This window comes from Capsicum annuum, chromosome 4, assembly GCF_002878395.1.
Source record: "Capsicum annuum cultivar UCD-10X-F1 chromosome 4, UCD10Xv1.1, whole genome shotgun sequence".
NCBI classification, from domain to species: Eukaryota; Viridiplantae; Streptophyta; class Magnoliopsida; order Solanales; family Solanaceae; genus Capsicum; species Capsicum annuum.
Window position 1 is genome coordinate 223,911,444 of NC_061114.1, and position 8,064 is coordinate 223,919,507.

Genomic DNA, 8,064 nt, shown 5'->3' on the forward strand with positions numbered 1-8,064 from the left:
AGGGACCACGTTAATTGCTTCCGAGTATGCAAGGAGATAACTTTCAGCTTTATAAATTGGCAAAGAGTAGTCGTAAATGGAGTTACCATAATCTTCGACATCGCCGTACGCAAAGTTTCCATCGTGTGTTCGCACGACATTTTCACTAAGTCAAATTTTCGACAAGAACAGCTCATCTCCAAGAGATTGACCTTGGCAGTAACGTCGTTGCCGAACACCGTATACTCATCGAGAACCCCGTTTGGATTACCCATATACAAGGAATCGCTCGCACTCTTATTATCCCTTAGGATCCTTTCCGTAGAAGTCACAAATATGTTCTCTTTACCACCAACAAATGCATGCCGCTCCCTAAATTTTTCACCAAATTTTTTAGCAATTGAATTGAATATGTACGACACTGGGTACTCTCGTTTATCCATCAAAATCGAGTTGAGCGACTCGGCGATGTTTGTGGTCATCACGTCCTACCTATTGCCCGGAAAGTATGCTCTACTCCATTTTTCAAAACCAAACACATTTTCAAGGACATGAGCTGCCTCGGGGCATTTACTCTTCAATTCCACAAAATTATCGCTAAACTCATCAAAGGAATAAGCCTTTGCCGCGGCATAAAATAGATAAAGATGTTCTCCGCAGTATTGATTTACGCGAAGATTTTCAGTGAGGTGCTTCATGCAAAGTCCGTGATGTGCATGACTGTATACACGGGAGAAGACATTGGCGATGCTAATGTGCCTGTTGGAGATGACACATAGATCTAGTTCATCTTCTATAATAGACTTCAGCTTCTGGAAGAAGAAGGTCCAAAAAGCATCGTTCTCTTTATCGACGACACAAAAGGTAATCGAAAATATATGATTTTCGGTGTCCTGTGCAACGACGCTCAGTAGAACGCCCCTGTACTTGCCATACAAATGTGTGCCATCGATGGCAATTACCTTTTACATGTGGGCATATCCTCGTATGCAAGCTTTGAATGCTAAGAAGTAGTAAATGAACGATCCATCCATCCGGTTTACCATAATAGAGTAAGAAGATCCGGGATTCAATAACTCCACCATGTGGAAAAAAGTCGGCAAGCAAGCATATCTGTGCTCCAGTGTCCCGCGAATGATGTTCTTCGCAATTACACTTCCTTTCCAACACATCCAATAGCTTGCGTTGGAACGCAACTCCTTAAATACAATTCTTTGAATTTCTCTTATGCTTGGACCCTTACCATCCCGAAAATGATTTACGCATACTGAAGCAATCAATTCGAATGAGACTTTTTTGTTCTTGCAGATGGCGTTTTCAATGCCACACGTGTGCATCCCGACATACTTGTATATGTGAAATCTGTCTGAGGTGTCGTACTTTTTTTTCCATAATAGTCAGCCACAACCACGAGATAAGCATTGCGCCTTCATCAATTTCGTGCAGCTCTTCTCTATATAATAATCAAAAGACTGCCTCGCTGCTGCTGCGTCTAGTTGCATTTTTAACTCTTTTTTATCGGCAAATGTTTGACCACAATAAAAATTGGTTCTGTAGGTGAAGGAGTGTCCTGCTTGTGATTTCGTTTCACGGTCTTCTTCATCATCTTGCGAGTCCGATGAAAAGTCTTCCATATGCATAGAATAATTTCCATATTAATTGTATCATCGACATCATTCTCGTAATTATTCAAATCGTCGTCGATCAAATCATCGTCGACTGCCGGGCGCCGCGGTGGGGGTGATGATGAATTCAGCGGTCCTTCAAAGGACCTCTCAACCACATTTATCCTCAAAATTAGCTTAAAGCCATTTGCATCAGCATCCATTATGTGCGTCAGCACACATACATAGCTATTTATGATTGTAGGATTCACCCTTTCCCTCGAATGCATTACATAACTAATCACCACGTCGCTCGGCGCGCAATCTAGATACCCGCTTTGCATTATGCTTGCAACAAATTCATCGTACGAAATGTTGCGGCGAACAGGAATGAGAATTGTCACCTTGGTAAATGATCTTCATTTCCAACATTTCGAAGTCTCCACCCATTCTCCCATGAAATCACCATAAAACCAGAACAAATTCTGTAATAGACATCCTAGAATTAAGCTTCGGTCGATGGTAGATTGTGCTTATGGTCTATGTCATATTGTATGCACGGTCGATGACTGCGCAGATTTTCGTACAAATACTTGAAATTGCAAATATTACTTGTAATCAATGATTGTTGGGTTTATGGAATAAAGAAATGAACTTGGAGTCGCCTGAGCTGCTGTAATGCACTTTCTAAAGTGGTTTTGAGTAATGTGAGTGATTTAAAGCTTTTTAACAATGGTGGAAAGTGTGTTTGAGAAGATATGAAACAAATGGGGTAACAATGGATGCAATGGACAAGCTTATGATGTTTGTGGACTAATTTACAGCTGATCGCCGGAAAATAACGCCAGAAAAGTGGCCGAAATCGGAGCTTTTTGGTGGAAAAAATAACCACTTTCTATTTTTAGCGTTTGGAATTATTTTTTTTAATATTTTTGGAAACCTAGATATTATTTTTATATATATAGTGGTGGATGATGGAGTGAGTTGAAGTGTATTATTAGAAACTTGTGGGTGAATTTATTAAGTTGGAAGTATTGGGTTAAAGTGAATTATTATAAAGATTGGGGCTGAAATTGTTAAGTTGGAAAAATTGGTGCTGAGGTAGAATTAAGTAGGTATTTGACAAAGGATTAAAAACTTGTGGGTATTCGACAAAATAGTTTGGACAAAGAGTCTTTTAGGCATAAAGACCCCACTTTCTTAGTAACCTAGGGGATGGATCATCAAAGCTTATGACTGTGGAGTGTAAAAGTACTCATTCATCCTTGATAAGAGTAGTTTCCGAGTTTCTTGAAAACATAACCGTCTTTAGTAACGAACGTTTACTCCAAAGATAGATTCTTCAGTATATATATCCAAACTATAGTAGAGCCCCAGAATGGATACGAGATGAAAAACCGAAAGAAATACGATGCTGAGGAAGGAATTGGCGCAATGCGATGAACTTCATCCTGTTAAAAAAAACTTTCAAGTATTATGGAAAGCCTTTTATTATTATTATTATGTATGAAAGAGGGAATTAAACCAGAAATACCACACCGATCAGATAAAAATCAATTGGCCAATGTTTTGTCAGATGCAACGCACGATTAGCCACCACAATGTGGTATCATGAAATAACACCCAACAAGGGTGTGTTGGCCATGAATTTGGATAAATGCACACCCACCATGGGTGCGTTTGCATTCAAAAATATTGATTATCAGATATGAGGCAGTCATGGCGGCACACCAATTTGCCCATCCATCATGGGTGGGCTTAATTTTTTTTTTTATATATCCTAATTGGGGCATGATTGAATTCGGTCTGGAAAATCTCTTATCAATTAAGTCTTCAACTAGCTTCACTTATCTAATACTTAGACCTTGGCAAGATGTTTTAAAGGGAGGACATTTTCATGTTTAATTATAGCATGCAACTAATTTTCTGTAAGCTTATAATTTTACTTGGCGATCTCCATCGCATAATTAATGACTTATGTTAACTCATAAAGATGAAGATAAGTACTGTTGTATATCCAATTTACTTCAGACCTCATTTATAAAATTACACTGAATTTATTATTATTTATCTGCCTCACATAATTTCACAACTCAAATTTCACAATTGAACTCCTTTTCTTTCATCTTTTAAGTGACCTACATTAGAAGAAAAAAAGGAGTAAATAGAAACAAAAAATATGAACTCTCAACAAAGTAGAATAACCACAGGAATATATACCGTGTCAATGAACCATCAAAATATGTGGTGGGATGATAAATACTCTAATCTTAACTAAACTAGAGTTTTTGAGTTTTTCTAAAGATGAAGCCGCTTTACTCCAAAGTGAGTTTTTTCAATGTTAATACGAACTAACTGAGCCTTAAAACGGATCAACATACATGCCAATGGTGGAATTAGTGCAATGCGATGGACTTCATTCGATGGCGAAAACCTTTTATTATTAGGGAAACAAGGAATTCCATCCGATGGTGAAAACCTTTTATTATTAGGGAAAAAAGGAATTTAATAAAACTATCAGCATCTGTTTACCACATCAGTTAGTTATTAATAAATTGGTCTATATTTTAAGAGATGAATTGCAGTGGTTGTCACCACAATGTGGTATCATGAATTGACGCCCTTAGAAGGGTGTGTTTGCCATGAAGTCCTATGTGGTTATATGCACACCCACCATGGGTGTGTTAGCATTTCAAAGACTTTCAAAGATTGTCTTAGATTTGGCAACAGACCCACAGTGCCCATCCACCATGGTTGGGCCAAGTTTTTTTTTCAAAAAAAAAAATATTGAGATCGATTAAATTTGAATTCATATAAAAAAGATCTCCTCCTTAGAATCGACTAAACAAGTTTGACTAAATTTTTACAAAGTTAATGCTTGTATATTATTTTGGGAAAAGGGTCAAATATACCCCTCTACTGTAACACTTTGAAATTTATTTATTTTTGAATCTAAGTTAACATTGTAGAAGAGTATGATATTAAGTATTAGCAAGGGCGGTACAAGATAATTATTTATATCGATATTTGATGCCTCCTTATATTTGTTTTATATGTATATATCTATATATCTGTATGTATTTGTTGTAATGTTAAAATTATGTGGGAGCTACTTTTCAATTATTATTTTTCTTTCAAAATTACTATTAATAGAAAAAGGGAAGGGAGTATATCATTATCTTCCACTGGAACTTTCCAGCAGAACAAGAACCAACGTTACTACTATGTTTCTTCCTCTATTTTCTCTCTCTTCTCTTTCTCTCCTTTCAACAAGGAGAGTTAAATTAAACTATCAAGAAAGGATTGTTAACGGAGAAGGGATAACCTCATTTTAAGGATCATAAGCTCAAGAATGTTGTGACAACCTCAGAGAATTTCAAGAAGTAATTTATAGTATCTATAGTTGGAATTTGAGCTCTAAAAGGTAAATTCTTTATCCTATTTTTGAATATAATTATAGATAAGCATTTGGGGTTATTTAATTTGAATCTTTACACTATATCTTGAAGTGAGTTAGATTAGTTAGTGTTCTTGAGTAAAAGGTAAAAGTTGAAATTAGATAGAATTGATGAAATTATGTATTAGGTGAACTGATAACTCGCTAGCAGTGAAGTAAGTCGTTCTATATGTAAGTATGCTTAGAGAATTTTCTTTATCAAGAATAGAAGTTGGTGATTGTGTAAACACCATTAATGAAGGTTATGGAGCTTTGTGTCCACTAGGTGTTCGATAAAATGTCTTAGTGATTTAATTATTTCATTTCATAGTCGAGTATTACGTGAATAAATTATGGTTATGTAGATTGAATCTTTGGGTCGTTTGGAACCCGCAAATCTACTTTATCTATGAAGTCCTCGAGATTTCCTATTGTAAGATAAAGGGGCAGCCCGTTGTATATTGTGGAATTCAGAATTGAGGTATGTAAATCTAAAACCTTCTTCGCCTTTAAGGCACCACCTGTAATCATTTGTTCCTCCTAAAACAGTCGAGATAGTTTACTTGATATACGTGAATAGAGTTTTCGGTTTCTTTATGCCTAGTACATGACCGCGTATCCTTTTCATTTGAAATTACTCATATTCGTGCTTCTTGCGTCAATTTGTTGAGGTTAAATATTTGTACTACTCCCGTCAAGTCAAGTATCTATAGAGTTGGTTCGTCTTCATTAGGACTTCTTAGAAGTCACCTAGTATATCTCCATATGCTATAAATTAGAATAAATGGCCATACTATAATCGCATTAAAATATTAGATCACATAGTGAAATAGTCATGTGATGATATAAAATACAAGCATTGTAATAGTTCAATACTTCTAAAGAAGTCAATTGTATATGGAAAGCATTACTCGAATAACTAAACAATATTTGCCTTAATATATAATATATATTTGCATAGGCGCACGAAATTCTATTCGATAAAAGTTAACGACGGGAGGGTATCATAGATTTGCTTGGCACACGCACGACGTAATTCTGTGCACAGAATTGAGACCAGACCACTATAGCGAGCCCGAATGCGTGGCGTACCTGCCTTTGTGACATCATTTGTATTTGGAGTCGGTTGGACTAGTTTTCCTGACTCGAGCCAATATATGGCACATATGGCCTGCGGGCAGACCCTTATAGTGAGTCCCAAGGAGGGGCGTACCCTGCATCATACTGCGGTTACAGTTATACGTATAACATCATAATCAGGAGTATTTGGATAACACATATGATACACTTGACATAGAGTGCCCTTGGTGGACTATCATATAATTATTTGTGTTAAAAGTAGGCACAAGTCATCACTTAGGCAAATTGCTAGGCCCTTAATAACGGTAATTTATTCATAAGTGCTTATATGACAAGTTAATAAAGTAAACACATAGGTAACAATCTTATATGGTGTATTTGTCACCCGTTCTTCCATAAGTTATAGTTTCATATAAGAGGTTCTAGTATTCAGTCATCCGCGGTTGCTCATTCTATTGTTTGACTCATTGAGCATCCTTATAGGCTTACTTGTTATTCTGTCTGCTTTACATACTAGTACATATTTTATATGTACTAACGTCCCTACGTTTGGGGGCGCAGTGTTTCTGTGAATACAGGATCAGATGTATCGATGAGCAGACTTTTATACTAGGCACTCGTCCGTATTCAGCAAAGCAGTCGGTGAGCTCCTTTCTTACCTGTAGCGAATAAATATCTAGTACTTTTTAATTATGTTTTCGGTTATAGTTTGGGTATGTTGGGGTCCAGCCCTGACCACCTTCTACGGTACAGTTACAATTTCACTTAGAGGCTTCGTAGACAGTGTTTAGTTGTCATACGTGGTCATAGTTGTACATAGCCCCTTTTCATTATTTGTAAATTGCAACTCCTTCGCACAGTATATATGTTAGCCACATAACTGATACTCAAAACGGTTCTTGTCCGCCATGCCTAGGCTAGGCTAGGGGCGTGACATCTACTTTCATTAATTGACTAACTTTGCCCTTTGTTGTATTATGGGGTTATTTAGGCCAAGTTTTTTTTTTTTCAAAAAAAGAAATATTGAGATCGATTAAATTTGAATTCATATCAAAAAGATCTCCTCCTTAAAATCAACTACAACAAGTTTGACTAAATCCTTACAAAGTTAATGCTTGTATATTATTTTGAGGAAAGGGTCAAACATACCCCTCTACTTTCATTAATTGGCTAACTTTGCGCTTTGTTGTATTATGGGGTTATTTAGGCCAAGTTTTTTTTTTCAAAAAAAGAAATATTGAGATCGATTAAATTTGAATTCATATAAAAAAGATCTCCTCCTTAGAATCGACTACAACGAGTTTGACTAAATGTTTACAAAGTTAATGCTTGTATATTATTTTGGGAAAAAGGTCAAATATACCCCTTTACTTTCATTAATTGACTAACTTTGCCCTTTGTTGTATTGTGGGGTTATTTATACCCTCATTATTAACAAACTTGTCAAATGTACCCTTCAACTTAACACTTTTTACATTAATACCAAAACTGCCCCTTTAAAATTAAAATCACCCATTACAAATGGATAGAGTTAAGTTGTAATAAATATATTTGGTGCTATTTGATGAATCGTTTGACGAATAAACATTCATATTTTCGCACAAAATCAATAAACACCTAGACGCTGATGATGTGATGCATATTGTGGATCTCAATATTTCAGTCCGCTTAGTACATACAATTCTCAACCCAATGCTAAAAAAAGGTTTAGATTGAAGATTTCCAATATACTTAAGATGTATAATTTTTTTTTTAAATAGACTAAAAAGAAAGTGCTATATAAAAAGAAATATAGAACTTTTGTTCATTTTGTTGCCGCTGTGACATTCAAATCAGAATCTGAAAAATTATACATATGACTATTTTATTATATATTTTGAAGAATCATAATTTTAGCTGCAGCCATATTGTTGGTTTTGGAGGAAGTAGTTTGCAACATATCACCAAAACCTCCTTCTCTAACAG

General features: G+C 35.8%; 1 long non-coding RNA gene across 1 annotated transcript; it reads left to right on the top strand.

Moving 5' to 3' along the window:
• The first annotated feature begins 4,646 nt into the window (after window positions 1-4,646).
• LOC107867128 lies at window positions 4,647-7,072 on the top strand. The gene is made up of 3 exons (XR_001673098.2): window positions 4,647-5,007; window positions 5,385-5,500; window positions 6,661-7,072. It is a non-coding gene; the product is annotated as an uncharacterized LOC107867128 (long non-coding RNA).
• Window positions 7,073-8,064: the final 992 nt, after the last annotated feature.